The sequence below is a fragment of the Phasianus colchicus genome, chromosome 38 (genome assembly GCF_987193195.1).
Source record: "Phasianus colchicus chromosome 38, bPhaCol1.hap1.1, whole genome shotgun sequence".
In the NCBI taxonomy this organism is placed as follows: domain Eukaryota; kingdom Metazoa; phylum Chordata; class Aves; order Galliformes; family Phasianidae; genus Phasianus; species Phasianus colchicus.
Window position 1 is genome coordinate 503,005 of NC_143473.1, and position 24,165 is coordinate 527,169.

Genomic DNA, 24,165 nt, shown 5'->3' on the forward strand with positions numbered 1-24,165 from the left:
ATGCTTTTCATCAAGAAGCGGCTTCTTCAGCGCACATCGCAACGGAGCGGTTCTGACTTCTCCTTGTGTCCATGCATTCTGCACTACGCTTCTCTCTCATTCTTAACCCTTGTTTCCTAGCGACATTTCGTTTTTGTGTGTTTATCCGATGGTACACTTCAGCATTCTGTGACGAATAGAGTAGAAGGGAAAAGCCCCTCTAATAAGGCAGATAGAAGTTCCAGGAGACACACACGCTGTGCTTTCAGAGAGGACGTTACAGAAAGTGGAGAGATGTGGATTCTTTCCTCCGGAGAAAAAAACCCTTGTTATCAGGAAATGCCGTATTCTGAAATCGCACGTTGTCGGCATCGCGATTTCGCAAATTCGCTCTCGTGTGTCGACAGCGCCACTCTCTGTTAACCGCTTCGGAGATTTTGCAGTTGCTGGCCGGGAAATCGCGGTTCTCCCCGAATGCCGCTTTCAGCCTTCAGCAGCGGTCTCGTCTCTCTCGCATGCCGAGAAAGACAGACATCAGCCGAATGCTTTTCTCGGACGAGCGGCTTCTTCTGCGCACATCGCAAAGGAGCGGTTATGACTTCTTGTGTCCATGCATTCTGCACTACGCTTCTCTCTCATTCTTAATCCTTGATTTCTAGCGACATTTCGTTTTCGTGTGTTTATCCGATGGTACACTTCAGCATTCTGTGACGAACAGAGTAGAAGGGAAAAGCCCGTCGAATAAGGCAGCTAGAAGTTCCAGGAGACACACGTTGTGCTTTCAGAGAGGACGTTGCAGAAAGTGGAGAGATGTGGATTCTTTCCTCCGGAGAAAAAAACCCTTGTTTTCAGGAAATGCAGTATTTTGAATTCGCAAGTTCTCTGCATAGCAATTTCGATATTTCGCTCTCGTGGGTTGAAAGCAGCACTGTCGCTAAACCTCTACGGAGAGTTTGCAGTTGCTGGCCGGGAAATCGCGGTTCTCCCCGAATGCCGCTTTCTGCCTTCAGCAGCGGTCTCGTCTCTCGCATGCCGAGAAAGGGCGACTTCAGCCGGATGCTTTTCATCAAGAAGCGGCTTCATCTGCGCACATCGCATAGGAGCGGTTCTGTCTTTGCCTTGTGTCCATGCATTCTGCACTACGCTTCTCTCATCATGTCTTTCCCTTGATTCCCAGCGTCATTTCGTTTTTCTCTGTTAATCCGATGCTACACTTCAGCATTCCTTGACGAAACGAGTAGAATTAGTGAAACTGCGATGCCGAGAACGTGCGAATTCAGCATACTGCATTTCCTGATAACGGGTTTTTTTCTCAGGAGGAAAAAATCCACATTTCTCCACTTTCTGCAACGTGCTCCCTGAAAGCACAACGTGTGTCTCCTGCAACTTCTAGCTGCCTTATTCGACGGGCTTTTCCCTTCTACTCTGTTCGTCACAGAATGCTGAAGTGTACCATCGGATAAACACACGAAAACGAAATGTAGCTAGAAATCAAGGATTAAGAATGAGAGAGAAGCGTAGTGCAGAATGCATGGACACAAGAAGTCATAACCGCTCCTTTGCGATGTGCGCAGAAGAAGCCGCTTCTTGATGAAAAGCATCCGGCTGAAGTCGCCCTTTCTCGGCATGCGATAGAGACGAGACCGCTGCTGAAGGCAGAAAGCGGCATTCGGGGAGAACCGCAATTTCCCGGCCAGCAACTGCAAACTCTCCGTAGTGGTTAACAGAGAGTGGCGTTGTCGACCCACGAGAGCGAAATAGCGAAATTGCTATGCCGAGAACGTGCGAATTCAGCATACTGCTTTGCCTGAAAACCGGGGTTTTTTTCTCCGGAGGAAAGAATCCACATCTCTCCACTTTCTGTAACGTCCTCTCTGAAAGCACAACGTGTGTGGCTCCTGGAACTTTTAGCTGCCTTATTCGACGGGCTTTTCCCTTCTACTCTGTTCGTCACAGAATGCTGAAGTGTATCATCGGATAAACACACAAAAACGAAATGTCGCTAGGAAACAAGGGTTAAGAATGAGAGAGAAGCGTAGTGCAGAATGCATGGACACAAGGAGAAGTCAGAACCGCTCCTTTGCGATGTGCGCAGAAGAAGCCGCTCGTCCGAGAAAAGCATTCGGCTGATGTCTGTCTTTCTCGGCATGCGAGAGAGACGAGACCGCTGCTGAAGGCTGAAAGCTGTATTCGGGGAGAAAAGCGATTTCTCGGCCAGCAACTGCAAACTCTCCGTAGAGATAATGTCATTGGATTGGAGAAATGTGGTATTTCGGGGAGATAACGTCCTAATTTGGGGAGAAGATGCCGTTCTGTGAGGGGGAAGCATGCATTTCTGAGCGAAAATCTCCTATTTAGGGTGAAAGTGTCATCTTGCTAACCAACTTCATGGAGAAATTATGAGGTATTTTTATGAAACCTGGTATTCCCTGGAAAGAGTATATCTGTGATCAAATGCCATATTTCTGGGAGAGAACATCTGCTGTGGGGGGGAGAAGGTCACGTATGTGTGAGAAAGCTGGTGTTTCTTGGAGAAAATGCCAGGTATTGGTGAGGAAACAGATGCTAGAGAGGGAAAAGGCCATACCTTTGGGAGAGAAGTGGTATTTCTGGGAGAAAATGCCCCAAATCGGGGAGTAAGTGTCATCCTGAGGCGTGTGATGGAGTAGATTTGGGAGGAAATGGAGGTGTTTCTAAGAGTAGCGGTACTTCTGGGAGAAAATGTCCTCAGTGGGAAAGACAGTGTCCTCTTGAGGGAAGAAAACAGGTCTTTCTTACAGCAAATGTCATCCAATTGGGAGAAAATCTCCTCTCTTGGGGAGAAAAGTGGTCTTTCTGAGAGAAGGTGTCCTCTTCTTGGCTGCAAGTGTCCCATTTGGCATTGTCATGGAGGCTTTTTGGGGAGAAAGCGTGTGGCAGTTGTAAGAGAAGGGGTATTTCTGGGAGCAAATCTCCTCTTTTTGGAAGAGAAGGTGAAATTTCCAAGGGAAAAGTGGCATTTCTGGGAGGAAATGACATCGTTGAGGGAGAAAAGTGGGAATCGGTGGGAAAGAATATCTTGTACTGGAGAGCAACGGCGGTCTTTTTGGTGTGCCAAGTGGTCTCTTGGGGAGAAAACGTGGTAAATAGGGGAGACAATGTCCTCTGGAGGAGTGTCAAGTAGTATTTGGGAGAGCAAACGTCAGGTATTTCTCGGAAACCGGCTGTTTCTGGGAGATAGTAGCAGACTTGGTTGGAAAATGACATGTGTTTGTCAGAAAGCTGTTTTTTTTTTGGGAAAAAGTCCGTATTTTGAAGCATACGCAGGAATTTCTGGGTGAATGTATGCCATCTTTGGGAGAAACCTGGTCTATGTAGGAGTAAATGTGGTGTATTTTGGAGAAACCTGGTGTATGTGGGAGAAAAGGCCATTGTGATGGGAGTAAGTGTGATCTTGAGGAGTGTCAAGTAGTATTCCTGGGATGAAATGGGAGGTGTTTCTAAGAGAAGTGGTATATTCTTTTTGGTTTTGGGGAGAAAATGTCCTATTTTGGGGGGCAGAAGCTGGTATTTCTGTGACACTGCCATCTTGATGGGGTAAGTGTGATCTTGAGGAGAGTAAAGCAGCATTTTTGGTAGAGAATGGGAGCTATTTCTTGGAGTAGTGGTATTTGTGGGGGAAAATGAGTTCTATTGGGGATAAAAATGGTCTAGGTGTGATAAAATGCCACATTTCTGGAAGAAACTGTCCTCTTGAGGAGTGTAATGTTGTATATTCGGGAGGAAATTGAAATATTCATACGAGTCCTGGTATTTCTGAGAGAAAATGTCCTCTGTTTGGAGAAAATGTCGTCTTGAGGATTGTATAAGAAGAAAGCTTCATATATTTAAGAGACAACTGGTATTTCTGGCAGAAACACATTTGGGAGATGAAACGGCCGTAGGATTGTTAGGAGTGTGAAGTAGTGTAAATGGGAGGAAATGTGAAGTATTTGTAAGAAAGCTGGTATTTCTGGGAGAAAAGATGGTATGATGGTATTTCCGGGGGAAAATGTCCTCTGTTTCGGGGAATGCTGGTATGTCTGGAAGGAAATCTAATTTGGGAGGAAACTGTGATATGAAGTCTAGAAAAGTATGATGGTAAGTCTCATCCTGTGGAGTGTGAAGTAGTACTTGTGGTAGAAAATGTCATCTGTTTGGGAGAATGGTGATATTTGTGGGAGAAAAGATCGTATTTTTGTTGGAAAAAGTCACCTTTGGCATTGTCATATAGTATTTTGTGGATGAAGCGTGAAGCATATCTAAGAAAAGCTGTTTTTCTGGTAGAAAACTTCATCTGTTTGGGGAGAAGGCTGTTTTTTCAGGGAGCAAGTCTCCTTCTTTGGGGAGGAAATGTCCTCTTTTGGATGGCCGAGTAGTACTTGTGGGAGGAAATGCCACGTATTTGGGAGAAGGGTGGTATTTGTGGGGGGAAATGGCATAGGTCTGGTAGAGAATGTATTCTTGAGGATTAAAACATGATAGTTGTGGTGGAATAGATCATGTGTTTGGGCAAAAAGCAGTATTTCTGGGAGCTAATCTCATTGGATTGGAGAAAGCTGGTATTTCTGGGAGCTAAGGTGTTCTTTTTGGAAGAAGATGCCATCCTCTGGGTGAAAAACGGGAATTTCTGGGAGAAAATGTCATCGAAGGAGGAGAAAGCTGGAACTTCAGGGAGCAAATGAGATAAATGAGGGAGAAAAGTGGGAAACGGTGGGAAAGACTGTCTTGTAGAGGAGAGCAACTGCGGTATTTTTGGTGTGCCAAGTGGTCTCGGGGAGAAAATATGGTAAACACGGGAGAAAATGTCCACTGGAGGAGTGTCAAGTAGTATTTTGCAGAGAAAATGTCAGGTATTTCTCAGAAAAGTGCTTTTTCGGGGAGACTTGATCTCTGTGCTCAAATGACATATTTCTGGGAGAAAATGTCTGATGTGGAGGGGAGAAGGTCATGTATCCGTGAGAAAGCTGGTATTTCTGGGAGAAAATGCCAGGTATTGGTGAGAAAACAGATGCTTGAGAGGGAAAAGGCCATATTTTTATTTTTTCTATACATATATAAATGTAAGAAAAGGCCATCTCTTTGGGATCTGGTAAGAAGTGTATATATAAAAAAAATAAAAATAGGTATGTTGCTTCCAGACCGTGTTCTTCTACTTTTGAATTAGTTTTGGCTCAAAAACTTCCTGAGTCATGTGGTTCTACTGCATATTTATTGAACTTTAAATGGCTCTTACATATTATTTCCCAGTTTACATTCTTAACCCCACAAAAGCCTTCAGTATTGATAGCATTTTAGTAATAAGCTTAACAGATTGTCATCCCTTTTCCATGCATAATCTCTGTTTTTCTTTGAATCTATCATAATTTGAAGCATAATATATCTTTGCTGAGACTGTGAAAAGTTGATCTCTCCATACTCCATGTCACATGCTGCCAAGAGGTCACCCCGTAGCCTTCTTTTAACCAGGCTGAACAAGTCCATGTCCCTTAGCCTGTCTTTGTAGGGGAGGTGCTCCATCCCTCTATCATCTCTGTGGCTCTCCTCTGGACCTTAACAACTCCCTTTCCTTCTTGTATTGGGGGCCCCAGACCTGAACATAATACTCCAGATAACGCTTAATGCTTGAATCTTTCTACAAATCTGCTCATTTATGATTAGCTGCTATGATTAGCTGTGTCAATGCACACAATGGTAAAATATTCTTACATTCTAAGAAAACATGTCTATTTAAAATTCAGAGTTTAGATAGAAATATAGTGTCTAACTTGTAGATGTCTGAACTGATGAACATTCCTCTGATTATTAATGCAGTAATGCAGCATCTCATTTGAGCCTAAAGAGTTCTGGTCACTCACTCAAATATTTCAAGCACTCGGATGTTTGATGTAGCTGTCAATAGGAATTGCAAAGTCAGAGCTCCACACAACAGATGTCCAGGGTAGCCCTATGGATTTAATTCTGCTTTCTGCAATATAGCTTCACAAGGCTGTGATTAGAATCAACCACTTACATATTCTTATCATTTACTGCATTAGTGCATTAGCAAATATGCAAGTCAGCCTTCAGCTTTTCAGTTTACAGATGATGCGCAATGAAAGCAGAGCGGATTTACTGATTAACTTGTTGGAATAAAAGATACTACAACGTTGCTTCCTTTTACAAGCACTTCTCAGATGTGATCAACCAGCTCCTAAACACATGCAGTGACTTAAGACATCTTAAGATGATTTAAGACATGTGAGACACAAAAGGATTTTTTTTTTTTTTTTTTTTTTTGAAGTAGAGCCAAAGAAAATGAGCTACAGTTGCAAAATAGGCTTTCAAGTTGTAAAATAAATATTCAAACAATTTATTTAATACTGGCTACTTTATAAATATCTTACACTGAAACCTGACTTGGGTATATTTTGATTTAGAAATCAAATTTAATGTATGAAAAGTTAGTATAAAAGCATTTTATTTAAAGCATAGGTTTTGCTAGCAACGATTAAATGAGGGACAATAAGAATATAATATGTGGTTGTTCTGGATTCCCTGAACACAGTACTCCAGTAGCAGTCATAACCATTTTTTCTTTAACAATCTTTCTTTATTATTTGCTTTCATTTTTTTTTCATGTTTTTTTTTTTCTTCTATTTTTCTGTTTATTGTTCATATATCCAGATTAAGTCTTTAAAATAAAGTCCTTTGTGCTAGATTTTGAAATTATTAGTGGAGTACTAAGTGTTTTGAGTTGTGTTATTTGACTTTGGTGATTGTTTGCTATTCTAGACCAAATGGGTGTAGTTTTTGGTATGTTTGTTCCCAAGAACTAGTATTCTGTCATCAAAATTACTAATTGTTATAAATTATGAAGTGGATATGAATTTGTATATGCACCATCTACTCTTTATGACCCTATGGTCCATTATACCTGAATTCAAATATAAAAATAACCATTATCAGAACATTTGATTAGACTTTTATACAAACTTGTCTAATCTAAGTACATATTGCTAGAAGATAAATGGATAGCGTTAGGACAGTATACATCTCATACTGAAGTGTTTTAGGAACCTAGGACAAATTATGTTTCTGATTTTAGGTATCTTTCACCAGCTGAGGCACACTCAGGCATTTTGTCTGTCCAGCAGTTGTTGTCTCATCTCATACCTCCTTCACATCTACAGAGCTATAGGGATGTCTTTGTTACTTAAGCATCTCTGGCACTAAGTACCCTAATTCAGCTTTTCTAACTAAACATAGTTTTTACCTCAGCTCAGAAATGCATCTCATTTCTGAAATGAAATGCATGCCATTTGCATTTCAGTTATATCTAACTAAAATGTGTATTATGTTGAATATGTGTTCAGAAACATATGTAATGAATTCAGACTTCTGTGTCTCCTTTTCTCTCTATCTACTGTGTTTAGGATTGAACCTCTAATGGTAGATGCAGTATGTCAATGGTTTACAGGCCAGTTCAGCCTTGTTCCATGACTAATGGGTCAGGGGGACCCACAGACCCACACCTTGGGAAAGGGGGAAGGGGAAAAGAGGTAGAGAGGGTAAAGGGTAGAGAGATGGGCCTAAAAATGAAACAACAATGATCTGAGGAGAAAAGTTGATTTACTAAATGAGATATTGAAATGCAAGATAACACAATATAATATAATATAATTGAAATGGAAGCTAAGAAATCAAATAAAATGAGAGTGTCCAAAAAACAAAGGCCTTACTCTAACGCTGAAGGTGAGATGGCTAGGGAGCACACACGCTGTAGAGATGAGCGGAAAGGAAAAAGGAGATGTCTCATGATTTGCAAACAGTTTTGTTTTCCCATCCAAACAGAAAATAAAAACGTAAAGTCCTCTGGGCTATATAGTTGTCTTCTGAGACAGCTATACCTAGAAATATCAACAATCCACAGAACTGGAGCATTAACTCTTTAACTCCCAGTGCACTACTTGATGTTAAGATGTGAAATACCAATTACAAAAATCCTGAAACTGTGATACAGTTGAAATGCCCCATCCCCTGCAGTGGTTGTATGATGTGACAACCTGTATCGGAATGTTTAATTTTGCAAGCTACAGCATCTGACTTACAGGGAGAGATTTCTTCTGCTTCTGATTGCTCAGAACAAACCCATCAGGGAGAGATACATTAATCTTCTGTGATGCAGACCCAAACACGAAAAGTTAGCTAGCCTATTTGCTGTCATTAAGGAAATAAATAAGATTGACTGTCCCACTGCATCCACAGGAGGGGACTTCAGCTCTTCTGTGAGATGCTCAGTAGTGCTCCTTCTCAATGTTTAACACCATCTGCCTCTCCAGTGTGGCATTAAACACAAATCACACCAGGACTACAGCAAGCTATTGGGAGAAAGACTCTACTGGGATTCCTGTTCTTCCTATAGCCCTCCTGGATGCCACAGGAGTGGCTGTTGTCTTATGTGTTGCCTCAAGTGTTCTAATTTCAGTAACAACAGTAACACTTGAGATAGACAAAGTAAACCTCTTAAAAAGCCCAGAGAAGTCATCTGCTGCTTGAGATAGCTTGCAAAAGAAAATTCAGTTGTCTATAAACATGTTCTTTGTCACTCTCTACATTTCTTGGACATGGAGGTTGCTAATGATTTTGCATACATCAGTGCAAGTGCAATTCACCGTAGTTCTGACATACAGTCTAATTGGCTTTAATATATAATTTTATTTTTTGAATGCTAACGTTTATGTAATGACTTTCTAATTGATTTTTTCTTTATAAAGGACCATTGATTCATTCCCTTCAGTGAAACTCAGTTAACTTTCTAAGAGAATTTATGAAAAGAAGGATGTGCTACTGCTACTTTCTTTCTACCTTTCTTTCTCTCTTCTATAAAATGTGTTATTTCTATTCATAAGCAAGCTTCTGCAAAGATAAACAAAGCTAAACAACTGTGCTTTATGTATGAGTATGAAATAGGTTCCTTATAAAAAATGTGTCTCTTCAAAGATGGATAGAGCTCTTGTGGCACTCTTCCTAAAAACTACATATTCATCATGTCTTATGATGTATTAGCATGACAGCTATTTAACATTTGTAACAAGTTATTCTAAGCAATCAGACTGAATTGTACACAAATTATACGAACTGATGTTATTTTACAAAAACAGAAATGATAAATTTTAAATGGAAGCATAAGCTATGGTGTTATCACATTGTTTATGTCATTGTGAATTAAGTTACAGCTGATTTTATATGAAGTACAAAGACTGTGAGGAAGTTTTCTGTTATTGTACAATATACAATCCCAGCTAGATAATAATAAGTAATGAGACTGATAATTGGAAACAAAAACAATAGAAACCCACACTGTTATTTAAGTCTGATTTTTTACACCAGTGACAGAGGAAGAAGATCTAATTAAAAAACTTCAAGTTTGGACAAGTCTGAAAAGAAAGAAGTATTCCAAATTCCAAAAAATATTGCAATATTATTCCTGAAGGATGCTTTCCCAGGATTTACTGGGATCTTTACTGGACAAAGTATTTCCCCTTCAGCTCAAACTAGCTGTGTGCTCTGGTGGCCAGGCAGGGTCCTGTCCACCTCTCCCCAGATGGCCACCTCTGTCTTGGCACCAAACTATCCATCCCATAAGTTTACCACTAGCTGGCGGAGTCCCAACTCCAGTACCACCTTGCAGGCTCACATGGCCATTCCTGGTAATTCTTTTGACAACAAAAGCTCCTGTGAGACCATCCTTCGCATCTCCATCCTTTTCCCTTGCCAAAATCTGTCATTTCTTCTTCCCCAAGTCCTCAGGAATAGGGGAAGGCAGAGACCAGCATTCTCTGAGCTGCTGTGCCAGGACAACAGAAGGAATCCAGCAGAAGGACCTGAGCTGACTGGGGCCCTGAGAATGTGTCAAACAAGTTACAGAAGTGGCTACTCATGTGGAGAAGATGACTTTGGTTCTGACATGAAGCAGCCTGAAGTTCAGCATGAAGGTCATCTTTTCAAGATGAGGCATATTGAACAATTGATTCAATAAATAAAAAATGAGTAATACTTAAGAAAACGAACTCACAAAAACAACAAAAACAACACATATTTCTCTCTCTATTTTTTCCCCCCTTTTGGACCTTGAGAATCTGCATGTGGATTCTTAAGTCCCTACCTGGTGTCCCTGGTATGAAAAAGACATTGCCACATGGAGCAAGAGCTCAGCCAGGGCTGGTGAGAGTCCAGGGCACCCAGCAGTCGCAGCAAAGGCTGAGGGAACTGCCTACAATCAGTATTAAAAAAAGTGAGTGTTACCTACAGATGCTTACTGGGATTGTGGAAGATCATGAAGCCTGGCTTTTCTCACAGGTGCTCAGTGACAGGAGCACAAGCGGCACCAGACACATGCTGCAGCATGGACATCTTCCAGCTGGGAGAAAAAGACTGTCCCCATGAGGATGCGCTCCCAGAAAGCATGGGGGTCTCTGTCTTCCCCATGATATCTAACCTTGACTCAATCTAGCTGAATGTAACTCCCCTCCTCTGAAGCAAAGCTCTGGGCAACATGTTCCAGTACTCTGTAACCCTCATTGTGAAGAAGTTCTTTTGCTTATTGGTTTGGAACTTCCTATGCTCAACTTTATGGCCATTTCCCCTTGTTCTGTCCCCATGGACTGCTGAAAAGAGGTTGGCCATGTCCCTTTGACTCCCACACTTAAGATATTTATAGACATTAATAAGATCCCCTCTCAGTCTTCTTTTCTCAAGGCTGAAAAGATTCAGGTTACCTATCCTTTCCTCATAGGGGAGACTCTCCAGGTCACTTGTGGTCCTCTGCTGGACTATCTCCAGGAGATCCCTGCATTTTTTTGTACTGGGAAGCCCAGACCTGGATAGAGTACTCCAGGTGAGGCCTGACCAGAGCAGAGCAGAGGGGGAAGATCACCTCCCTGGACCTTCTGGCCATGCTCTTTTCAATGAACTCATTGGCCTTCTTGGTCATCAGAGCAGTATGTTGATAATATATTGTTTATGTGCTTAAATTTTCATAATGATATTTTGGTGCCCGTGATTAATAACAACAACAAAATACTCTACATGTGTGGAATATGGTAGCCCAGCGAGAGGCTCTTTGATACATTTTACGTGTTTGAAAGATAGATGCTTTTAAAGGATAGATTCATGGTTAATGCTTTTTAGTCATACAGAATTAGTATATGCATTAGTGCCCATACAGCAGCATAAGGCTCACATAATATGTTAAGAAAAGAATGCTGAAAGTGAAGATCCTCACTCTAAAAATGTTTTAATCTAAAAAGTATGTCAGATGAAATAGAGTTAATGGAAGTGGAAAAAGTGAGAAAAATTTCACCTAAGATTGCCAGCAATCATTAGTACAGAACCTTTATATTTTTAATCCCAGTGAAATGTTTTGTAAGAAGTGTGCAGAGTTGATCGTGTAGAAGCCATTGGCAATTTTGAAATATGTGTGAATGGTAAATTTCCTATGAATATTGTTGGCTTGATTTCAGATATATTCACAAGCATTTCTCTGGAAAGTACACTGCTATTCTGTCCAATGTAAATTCACTGACACCTGCTCTTAGCAGGAATTTTTTAGTAATTCAAGGCAGTAACGTTTATCAAAGTAGCTAAATTAGCTGTTATGAAATCACTGTTGAGTTTTTGTGAATGAGCACCTCTATGCACTATTCTACTTCTATTCTAGCACTTTTCAGACACTAACATAGGTAATAGACTAATGAGGCAGGGGAACCTGCGAATCCAAGCCCTGGGAAAAGGAAAAGGGGAAAAGGTAGGGAGATGGGTCTAAAAACAGCACAGTGGCAATGATCTGAGGAGAAACAAACTAATTTACTAAATAAGATATCAGAATGCAAGATAACATACTATAATGCAATATAATATAACGTAATTAGAATTGAAGCTAATAACTAAAGTGAGAGTGTCTGAAAAATAGAAGCCTTACTCTAATTAAGCTGAGGTGATATGGCTGGGAGCAGAGATGAGCCAGAAAATCAAAAAAGGGAAGTCAAGAGATCTACGAATGGTTTTTATCTTTCCCACTGAGCAGAAATGGTAACAGAACAGTGAGCAGTCCTCTGGGGGATATAGTTCTTCTTCTCTTCTAAAACAGGTACCCCGAAGTATCTACTATGCATGGAACAGGAGCATTAATGCTTTAACATGTACTACATGATGTTATGATGTGGAATACTGAGAACAAAAATCTAAAACCATGACATATAGTTACACTTCCGTCACCAGAAAAAAGAGGAAATAGGGAAGTTCTGGAGTCTGAGTCTAATTCAAAATTGTTCGTAATTAATTAAATGAATTATTTTGGAATTCAAAAAGGAATCTCTTTTACAGATTTTGTTCACTGACCAAAATTTACAAAATTCTTCAAGTAGACACAAGTATAGGGCAAAAAATATCTGAACAAGCCTACCCAAGTCTAATAAGGTAATAAGACTGTGGGTGGTGACTTATTTTCCTTTGAGATTTGGAATTGGGGTCACTTTTGTCACCAGATTTTTTTAACACCTTCTTCGAGATATTCTGATTTATTGTTCTTCAGAGGAAAACTGCTTAAATGTGGCATCACAGAAATATATTGGATTAAGGGCTAATACATTTTCCTAGCCAGATGAAAGTGGTGTTGTATTTTTAACATGTCAATAGTGCTTATCCATATCTCAGGAAATCCAACAGTGGAGAATTCAGGTTTAAAGTAATTAGATTTATATTTCTTATTTAAATGCATATATTTATTTTCAATATTGTCAGTTACTTTTTTCCCATCTTACCACATTTTTGTCTCTCTTCCTCTTTTCCTGTCTCTCTCGTGCACTAAGTAAATATATAAACAAATATATAAACATATATGTATACACTTATATACTGTCTCTTTCCTATTAATGGTAGTTAGTTTAGTGACTAAGGATGAAAAATATTATATATTTACGCTTCAATTATAGGAACAATATGTTTTACTGTCTAAGTACCATTTCTTGTCATGGTTATTATCGTGATATTAAATAGCTGAGAGTCATTGTAGAAGGAACATAAGTCATTATCATCTTTCTATACATAATGACTCTTAAACATAATTGCTATGTAATCTTTAGGTGAATTATTATATTGAATTATTATATAGGCCAGTGCACATGCTGGTAGCTTAGCTAGGAATAAAAGAAAGCTACTCAATCAAAGATTAGTCCTGTTTCTTTTTTAATTGAATGATTTCAAAGCATAATATTCAGGGCCGTGTTTTAGAAATATGTGATACTTTTACTTGACTCTGTTAAAGTGTGTGATATTAATTTAAGTAAATTGATAATGAAAAGAACATAACTGCATGACTGAAAGACTGATCCAGGTATGAAAAGGATACTTGTATTTCATGAGCTACATATTGAGAACCCACAAACCCACAAAAATCTAGTCAAAGTCTTGATTAGATGTGAGTCACATGCTTGACAGTCAAGGTAACTTATGCTGATGTTACAAAGAGATACCAGCTGATCTTAGGGGAAAGGTGATATGTTCTACATAGGGGACTTTACAAACAGCAGAAAATTAAATTCTTTCCTTTGACCTCCTTCATAGGATGCGAAGTCAATGCTGTGGAAGTCATGATAGGTTGAGGTGATCCATGAAAATATCTACATATTAATATATATCTGTACATATATATATAGGCAATTGGAAAGAGCCTGAAAACCTTCCAGTGATGTGACATGTCTATTTTGGTGATACTAAGCTGCTATTACATCAATTGTGTTCAAAAATAACATGAAATAAAAATGCTCTGTAGGTGCCTTTTACTCCAGTAGAATGTAGAGTAACAATGTCATAGAGAGACATGAGGAAACTTGCACTACAGAATCTATCCCCTCAGTCTTCTTAATCTCTTTTACTTCCACAGGAAGAATTTTGTGGAGCCTATGACTGTTTCAAGTAGAGAAAGAAAGTATTACCTTTTTCTGATCTAACTTGCCACTCCCAGGGCAGTCCATCCCAGTGCTTGACCAATCTTTTGGAAAAAAAGCTTTTCCTAAAATCCAACCTGAACTCCTCTGTCACAGCTTGTAGCCATTCCCTCTAGTCCTATTGCTAGTTACAAAGGAGAAGAGGCTGACGCTCACCTTGCCACAACTTTCTTTCAGGTAGTTGTAGAGAGCAATAAGGTCATGCCTGAGCCTCCTCTTTTGCAGACTAAACAATCCCAGTTCCGTCAGCTGCTCCTCATAAGACTTGTGCTCCAGACCCCTCACCAGTTTAATTGCCCTTCTCTGGACAAACTCCAGGCTTTCAATGTCTTTCTTCTAGTCAGGGGCTAAAAACTGAACACAGTACTTGTGATGCAGCCTCTCTATAACTTAGTACAGAGGGATGATCATTTCCCTGCTCCTGCTGGCAGCACTATTTCTGGTACAAGCTAGTATGCCATTGGCCTTCTTGGCTACCTGGGCATACTGCTGGTTCATGTCTAGATAAACCTCTATTATAGTTTGCATGTAACTAAATAGCAAGCATTACTTTCAGAGTGACCTATGAATTAGTGATTGGTGCATGGGTTTCCATACTTTTGGTTTGCCTGGTATGTTCTGAGAAAAGAGGAATTTTTGTGGGCTACATGTACGTAGGTTACTGCAAGTAATGTCTCCATGGAAACTACAACAGATACAAAGAGCATAATAACACTATTTGATAGAGCAAATTCTCAGCCTCATAATACTATTTTTTCAAGAAAATCACCACCACTAGCTGTGTATTTTCACCAGGGATGAACAAGAAACCACAGGCCATTCTTGTAAAAACCTGCACCAGAGGAGGAGACTAGCTGTCACAATTGCTGAAATCTACCACCTACCAACTCGTATTCACATCCACTGTTGGTGTTCGTCAGTGTTGAGTCATCACCAGTGAATGTCAATGAGAGCCAATTTTCCACCTGGAGGAATTGAATTATCCACCTTTGCTTCTTATGCACTTCTGTGTCAGAGGTTATTTTGTCAGACCACCATCCTGCTTCCATCTGTCACACACAAAATGTGATGGAATATGGTCAGGAAGTTTCAGCCTCTACTACCACACTTTCAACATCTGTCTCTGTCACCATGGGCCAACACAATAAAGCAGGAGGCATTATTTTTGGAGCATCTCTTGTAAAATATATAATATAGTTTATGTATGTAAGTAACAAAACATTTCAATTTTTAATTTTTAAAAAGGGGGCGGGGGGGTGGGGAACCATAAAACTAGTAAGATATTTGATTTCATTTCTGTGAAATCAATGCACAAGTCTGTTTTTATAGTAGTGGTTGCAATTCCTAGTGAGTTCTCAAGGTGTTAGTGAGAGACTTTTGATGAAATTTCATTCATTCTGTGCTTCATCCTTGATAACTGTTGTTCACAAATTTATGTACAATCAGAGAGCAATGACATGAATAAGATGGGGTGGTGAAGCAAGAAATGTTTGTCTCTGCTAAGAGAGGTCTCACAGAAGTCTGATGAAGAGACAGGATCAATGTTTGAGTTAAATATGTGATTGTAACTCTACACATTACATTTAAAAATTTGCAGGTAATTTATTTATGGGAACTGAAAATAGGGTCATGAGTACACAAAAGAAAAAAAAGAAGAGAAAAGAAGAGAAAAGAAGAGAAAAGAAGAGAAGAGAAGAGAAAAGAAGAGAAGAGAAGAGAAGAGAAGAGAAGAGAAGAGAAGAGAAGAGAAGAGAAGAGAAGAGAAGAGAAGAGAAGAGAAGAAAAGAAAAGAAAAGAAAAGAAAAGAAAAGAAAAGAAAAGAAAAGAAAAGAAAAGAAAAGAAAAGAAAAGAAAAGAAAAGAAAAGAAAAGAAAAGAAAAGAAAAGAAAAGAAAAGAAAAGAAAAGAAAAGAAAAAAAGATTCTTTTCATCAGTCTTGAAATATAGTCTCAAATTCCTTTATCAAAACAGAAAGCATGGCTGCATGTTTTTCACTGTTTGCAGTACTGCTTTTGGCTAAAGTATCAAATAGTATAAAATTATTTGCCATAACCTGACTTACCTGTACACTGAGCTCCTGGTTTCAGTCACCATGATGTTAGTGGCAGATCTATGTGTGGTTGTTTCTAGGTGAGCACCTAGGGCCAGACCAGGCAGGTAGGTTAAGAAGACTAATCACCATGGTGGTGAGGGGCAGAGGCTGGGCCTCTTGACAGGCTGCGCCAGATTGCATGTTGCCCACAGTCCATGGGTTGGACATGCCTGGTCTAGCTGGAAAAATCCTGAAGGACAGAAACATAATGTGTTGGTGCGTATATCAGAAAACTCACTTTGCTTAATGGTGAAAGGATGTATGGAGAGGCACTTAATAAACATAACTGCGAGCCTTGATCTCAACTGACTGTTGTTTAGTTACTGAATAGAAGATGTGTTGTGGATTTTGTGACTGGACAATGAAATAGAATGAAACATTGGTTCTGTTTGTACATACTTTCAGTAAAGAATAAACATCATGAAGCTTGCTTTTCTCTGACACTCAGATAACTTTTCTATCACTGCAAAAATGTTCCTGGAAATTATAGAATGTGAAAAGAAGCCTACATTGATGCTGTACATAAGCAGCCTCTTGATAGCAGTTGAGGACTCAGAACTCGTAAAAATTGACTCAGCAGATCATTTTGGTATCCCCTAAATTCCCAGACATTTAGGCATGGTTGTAGACATTTCTTTAGGCGCTTCACTGAATCTGGATGAAAAATAATATTTCAAGAATTACTTCAAAGTAAGCATTTTTTAAAATGCATGTCTGACATATGTTGCCAAAAACAAAGGCAACTTTTTTAACATAATAGCGGATAATGTTGACTACCTAAATTTGAACTGAAATATATATAATTTATTAATCATTTATATGTAATATTAATCATGTACAAAATGCTATAATGGAATTTTTTAAGATTCTGCTGCACTAACTGCACAATGGAATGTTTTTGTTTGTGTGTTTTTGAGAAGGTCTGAAAGATTTAAGTTACTTTCCACCATGATAACAAAAACTAGTTAGGATTTTTAGAAAGTTACAAGCAGTCACACAAGAAAATAGGCACACAATAGAAGCAGGCAAAAATAAGGAAGATGTAATTGAAGAATTTATGATAAATTTTATTTTTTATTTAATTCAGAACATGAAATGAATTATACTAACATGTTGTGCCAATAACAGTGGACGCTTCCGTAGAATATAAGTGGGGAAGACTCTTTTCTTTAAAAAGATCAACATTTTAAAGAATTATTTTTAAAGAATTTAAATTATTAGTTGTGAATAGAGAGGAGGAAATACTCATAGAAATAATAGCTAGGGCACTAGTTACTGGTCACAGGTTAAGTGGCTTTTAAAGGGTTTTATTAAACAAATCTATAAAATTTTAAAGATCTATATGTTTGCAGTCTTTTACTGAACTGTTTTTAAAAGAGAAGATTCAAAACTCACTAGAAGTATGCCTGTTCATTGAAATGAAATTCTGTAGCTATTACTTCTGGACCGTGCATCCAAAAAAAGTTGTGAAAAATTCTGTCTCATTCTTAAAAAAATGAAAATAAGAATATATCAAATTTTGTAGTATATTATGCAACTTTTACATGAATATTGGATTAACTTTAAAAGATAATCATTGCATCCCTCAGTTTTCCTCCCTGATTTTGAATAAAACCAAACCTAGATAAAAGCTTGGTCCAAATGATAGAATTTTTTCTTCTCAAGACCAGTTGAAGCTAAATTTTATCAAACATTTCTATATATACAACTGAACAAGGCAAGGAAAAATATTTTAAAACTCCTACACAATTTTTTTAGTTTCATGTCTTAGTGATTACAGTCTTCACAGATGCATATATTTGATTTTAGGAGGCATAATATGAGTAATTAATGATAACTCAGAAGTTGTCAACTAGTTAAGAAAATGCATAGGAAAGCAAATACATTTAAGAAAAGTCAGAATAAAATTAGTACTGTGGCAGTATTTGTTTTCCTGATGCTGCTTTTTTACATCCTATGAATTAAACTTATGCCCTTCCTCGTTCCTACTTTTTATAGGAATAATCCTTGGTCAATAGAAAATATATTTGCAATGCATACTGCACTTGCACAGGTTTTTATTCTGTTCAGATACAATCTACATACAACGTATCTGTTTTTTCCAATAGCTACTGGAATATATAATCGCTCATAAACAATGTTATGTTTTTTTTTTTTTCTTTTTCTTCATTAGGGGCTGATGTTATCAATTTTGATGGCCACGTAGTGCTACCATACAGATTCAGGAACAAGAAAATGAAAACATTGAAAGATGTCATCTCTCTGAAATTTAAGACCTCTGAAAGTGAAGGTGTAATTTTCCATGGAGAAGGACAACAAGGAGACTATATCACCTTGGAACTCAAGAAAGCCAAACTTTTTCTAAATTTAAATTTAGGTAATTTTTTTTTTTTTTTTTTTTTTGGTATGCTTTTGTGTCCTTTTTAACACTTGTTCTGGTTTCAGCTGAAATAAAGATGTCCTGGCTTTTGCTTAGTCATGGGAGCATGTCCATGGCCAAGCCAGGACAGGCCACTTAGTGGGAAAAAGAAGTCACCACTATACACATGACTGCAAGGGGAGGGAGGAGCCAGGACAGGTGGCCAGAATTAGGCCAAGGGTTATTCTATAAAATATGACATGCAGAAGGTCATGACTACTACCCTCTGCTGATCTTCCACAGATGGGGAGGAATCTGCATCCCATAGTCTGAGGGGAATGAAGAAAGTCTTCAAGGCCTTGGGACAGTTGGTGAAAGGGTCTGGGGCACAAGTTATTTTCTCTTCCCTCCCTTCGTTTTCAGGTGATGACATGGGATGGAATAGAAGGATCCAGTCCATAAATGCCTGGCTACAAGACTGATGCTATAGGCAGGGCTTTGAGTTCTTTGATCATGGCTGGTTTTATAAGACACCAGACCTGACAGTAATACATGGAAAAGGTTTGTTTCACAGTAGCAAAAGGGTTCTGGAACAGGAATTAGCAGGGCTCATCCAAAGACCTGTAAACTAAGTTTGAAGGGGGATGGGGATGTAGATTGACTTGGACTGGTGGAGAAGTGCTCTAGTATTGATGAAGGCCAGGACATGGGACAGACACCCCTTGAGGGTTGCTGGGCATTGGTTGGTATGGGGTAAGAACTTGCATTGCTGGCAGGCCACAGGTCAGCAGGGAGTTGTATTTATTGCTGTGGATTGGTCAGTAGGTAGAGAGTAATTGCACTGTGGCTGTATAAAGTATGCATTTATATATTTATAGTTGCATTTCTTCCCATTTTCCTCTTCTTTCTTAGTGTATAGTTTTTATCTCAACCTGCAATTCCTGGTTTTGTTTTTTTTTTTTTTTCCCAATTCTCTCCCTCATTCCATCTGGGATGGAAAGGGGGAGTCTGGAGAGAGTGAATGGCTGTGTGATGTTTAGCTACGTGACAAGTTAAACCGCAATTCTCAAAAGAACTTATATCCTTCTTTTTCTTCAGATATGGCAGGCCACATAATTTAATTTTGTGAAAATATTCATCATTCCTTTTATGTTGTTCTTTTTTACTTCCTGTCCTATGTCCCCCCACTTTGTGTGAGATAACATGAAAGTAAAATCAAAATGAAGATCAACAATATATTATTATTAGAAACTTGTTGGAAAGGATTGGTAGGGGATTGGGAGAACTGTATTTGCCTCAGCTATAATTTCATCTTCAGAAACTTGCAAAATTGTTGAGATTGGAAGGACTTCTAGAGGTCATCTCGTCCATCCCCCAGCTCAAGCAGAATCAGCTAGAGCAGGTTGCCCATAAGTACATCCAGAGCTTCAAGTATCCAGAGCTTCAAATATCTTCAAGAGTGGAAATTGTCATTATCTCATTTTAAGAACACAATCAAGTGGCTGTGTGAAAGAAAGATGCTGTTTTTAATGCTAGGGGAATAAGGATCACTCTTAAAAATCTGCAGCAAAAAAAGATTACTGTATGGGAAGCTACAGGCCACATGAGGTTCAGTAACCTTCCTACAAAGAAACAGAGCTTGAAGATAGGCAGGGAGAAGGTCCTGTTTGTTTTTTTTTAAGCTATACTATGAAGCACTGGACCCACTGAAGCTGGTGAAAATTCTCGGAAGGATCAATAACCTTCAGCAAAAAAGCAGTAAAGATCATTTGTAGGAAAATACTGTATTAAGCCATGGCAGTGTGATTTGCTAGAATGTGTTGTCAACTTGCACATCTTTACTGATTTTCAGGCATGCTCCAGGAATGCATTGTCTTCTCATGTATTTAAAACATAGAAGAATACACTGAGTTATTGGGCAGTGCAGCGATTTTTTAAACTTCTTGGTGAATTTGTCATTTGCTGCTTCACTTGAGATATATACTACCTACCTTTCTGGCTTACTTATGTCAGCCAGACTGCAGTGAAATATGACCTCTGATGAGCACAGCTACCCAGGCAAAAGTTTCCAGAAAGCACAGCAGTAAGCTGCAAAACTGTATTTACGTTAACTTTAATTGCCTCCCAGAAAAATTGCAGAATCACAGATGGCCAGGGTTGGAAGGGACCTCAAGGATCATGAATCTCCAACCCCCCTGCCATGTGCACAGCCACCAACCTCCACATTTAATGCTAGACCAGGCTGCCCAGGGCCCCATCCAATCTGGCCTTGAACACCTCCAGGGATGGGGCATCCACAACCTCTCTTGGCAGCTGTTCCAGCACCTCACCACTCTCTCTGTAAAGAACTTCCCCCTGACATCCAACCTAAATCTTCCCTCTCTCAACTTAAACCCATTTTCCCTTGTCCTGCTGTTGTCTACTCTTTCAAAGAAATGACTCCCCTCCAGTTTGTAGGCTCCCTTTAGGTACTGAAAGGCTGCAGTGAGGTCACCCTGCAGCCTTCTTTTCTCCAGACTGAAGAAGCCCAGCTCCCTCAGACTATCTTGGTAGGGAAGGTGCTCCAGTCCCATGATCATCTCTGTGGTCGTCCTCTGGACCCTCTCCATCAGTTCTGTCTTTCTTGTACTGGAGGCTCCAGATCTGGACACAGTACTCCAGATGGGTCCCCACAAGAGCAGAGTGGAGAGGGACAATCACCTCCCTGTCCCTGCTGACCACCCCTTTTCTGATGGAGCCCTGTATACCATTTGCTTTCTGAGCTGCAAGAGCACTGCTGGCTCATGTTAAGTTTGTCATCCATCAGGACGCCCAGGTCCTTCTCTGCAGGACTGCTCTCAAGGACTGCTCCTTTTACCTCATCTAGTGAAATGTATCCCTACCCAGGGTGACACTTAGTAGAATGAAAAGGCTCTCACTGTGAGGGTACTCAAACGTGGAACAGGTGACAGAGATACAGAGGATCTCAATCCTCCCCAGATTAACCAGATATAAGTAAGCTTCACTGAATCTAACCTACAGAACCAACAACCAATGCTTGCAAGTTGTATTCCGTTCAGAGGCTTTCCTCAGAAAACGAGTCAAAGAAGAGAAGCTATGAAGCAGCGGTGAAGGGACAGCTGTCCCACTTACCCCATTAGTCCAGTGGACAGTTCAATGGTACAATTTTCTGCACCTATACAAGGCATAGAAAAAAATATAAGAAGTACCCAAGCAAAAGGGGTGCGTTGAGATCCTCTGGTACCATGGCAACACTGGTGTCACCAAAAACAACACAACTAACTCAGTTTTCTTTAGTTCAGTAACAGTCTGTATGATTGTTTGCAATTTAGTCTTCATAGGAAACAGAATCACCGCTTTTCTCTCTACCTGAAGAGAATGTACACAGGGGTAAAGTGATGGGGGGACAGACACACTTATACATGCATCACTAAGCAAGAGCATCCGTAAATAAAAGCATGCTACATAAATGCCAGCTGTGGCTAAACAAATAGAATCATAGAATCACTCAGGTTGGAAAAGACATTCAAGATCATTGAGTCCAACGACCTAACCTTACTACCCTAACAAGCCTCTGCTAAATCATCTATCTGAGCAGCACATCCAAATGTTTTTTAAACACATCCAGGGATGCGATCTTTTAGGTAACAAAGAACTTTTTTATAGCTATAGTTTTATAAAGTTATTCTCTCAAGTTGTTCAATATACTTAGAACCAAAAGGGCAACTATGTACCATGAGAAATAAAGAAAACAAGGAGAGAGAAAACGAAGGAAGAAAGGAAGTAAGAACATGTTTATATTGAAAGAATTAAAAATCCACTACTTCAAGTTTCTGAAAAAGAAAAATAGAGATGTTACCATGCAAGGAATTAAGCAATAATTCTTTTTCCAGCAACCAATACAGAAATATGAAGTTCTGTTCGGAAAAATAAATGCTGAAAACAATTAATAATGTAAAAAAAATATTTATTTTCAGAACTTGCTAATTACATACATTCTTCTAAAAGTTTGAGGTTCCTTTATTAAAATAATTTTCTAATCTAGAAGTTACATAAGCACTTATGTGAAAAGGAAAGATTTATAGATTTCTCATGCAAAGGCTGCTCTGAAAGCAATGCCTTCTATTTTATTTTGTTGGCCCATGATATCAGAGGTAGATATCAGTAGTATAACAGTAGAGATTGAACGTTCCCACCAGTATCCCGCTAGATTTTGTTGCCATGATGGCAGCATAGTGGCAGTCTGTGAAAATTATATCTGACACAGAAGTGCACATGAAACAAAGATATAACTGAATTCCTCCATGTGGAAAAAACAGCATCCATTGACATTCTTCAATACTTGATGAACATTCACAGAGATTTAACAGTCAGTGTTAGCATAGTGTGTTAGGTGGTGTGTTTCAGCAGTGGTGACAGTAATAGTGGATCAAATCTGCTGCTCCAGGCTTTTTTTTTTTTTTTTAAACAATACGCGCAGCATACAAGCCCTTCTTCAATCACCACCAAAAATGCATAGCTAGTCATGGTGACTACATTGAAAAATAATCTTCTGTAGCTTAGAACTTATTCTATTTAAATGGAAACTATATTATATAAGATTATGATGATACAATTTGATAAATGGGAAGCATTACTTTCAGAGCAAAGAAAATATTTAAGGGAATGTATTTAAATCTTATTTAATTTATTGTGACGTTCTAAAAGATAAACAAAGTCCAAGTGTCCCATAAAAAAAAAATTAGTATTTCTAAATCAATTTTTCTGAAGGAGGGCCACAAAGATGATCAGAGGGATGGAACACGTCCCCTGTGAGGACAGGCTGAGGGAGTTGGGCTTGTTCAGCCTGGAGAAAAGAAGGCTGCAGGGTGACTTCTTAGCAGCATTCCGGTACCTAAAGAGAGTCTACAAAGAGGAGGGGAGTCAACTCTTTGAAAGGGTAGATAATGGCAGGACGAGGGGAAATGGTTTGAAGTTGAGGGAGGGAAGATTTAAGTTGGATGTCAGGGGGAAGTTCTTTACAGAGAGAGTGGTGAGGTGCTGGAACAGCTGCCTAGAGGGGTTGTGGATGCCCCATCTCTGAATGTGTTCAAGGCCAGATTTTATGAGGCCCTGGGTAGCCTGGTCTAGCATTAAATGGGGAGGTTGGTGGCCCTGCATGTGCAGGGAGGTTGGCGATCCACAATCCTTGAGGTCCCTTCCAACCCTGGCCATTCAGTGATTCTGTTATAACATCTGTACATTCATTGATTATACAGTATTCCATCAAAAAACCTTAAAAAATCTTTTTAAAATGAACTAGCAATACATACTCTTCTAAAGGAAATGCTGAATGATTTAAAAAAGTGTTCAAGTGTAATTGAAAAATGTTTGAGTATGCAACTGAACATTTTGGTGGGATATGTATGCATGTAAAATAGATCTTTTTAAAATCTGACTTTGATTATGCATCCACTGATGCATAACAAATGTACTTGTATGGGATACACATTGCTGTTGCAGATCACAAACCTGTGGTGCCTGAGAATATCCACCAGTAACTTCACTACAGCTAGACATTTAAAAATAATGGACTGCTCAATTTGCTGTGGTTTCAAGAAGTTGATACAAAAATAAAACATTTTTTGTATCAGACTAAATATATGTTAAAAGAATGAAAAATATATGTTAAATTTTAATATTTCATTTAAAAATTGTACCATTCTAAGGTGCTGAGTTGATGACAGGGCC

General features: G+C 39.1%; 1 long non-coding RNA gene across 1 annotated transcript; it reads right to left on the reverse strand.

The window, feature by feature from the left end:
- Positions 1 to 19,354: 19,354 nt before the first annotated feature.
- On the reverse strand, positions 19,355 to 22,038 carry LOC149913354 (uncharacterized). Its single transcript, XR_016461296.1, has 2 exons — positions 21,568 to 22,038; positions 19,355 to 19,937 (listed from the first exon to the last, which is right to left on the reverse strand). It is a non-coding gene; the product is annotated as an uncharacterized LOC149913354 (long non-coding RNA).
- Positions 22,039 to 24,165: the final 2,127 nt, after the last annotated feature.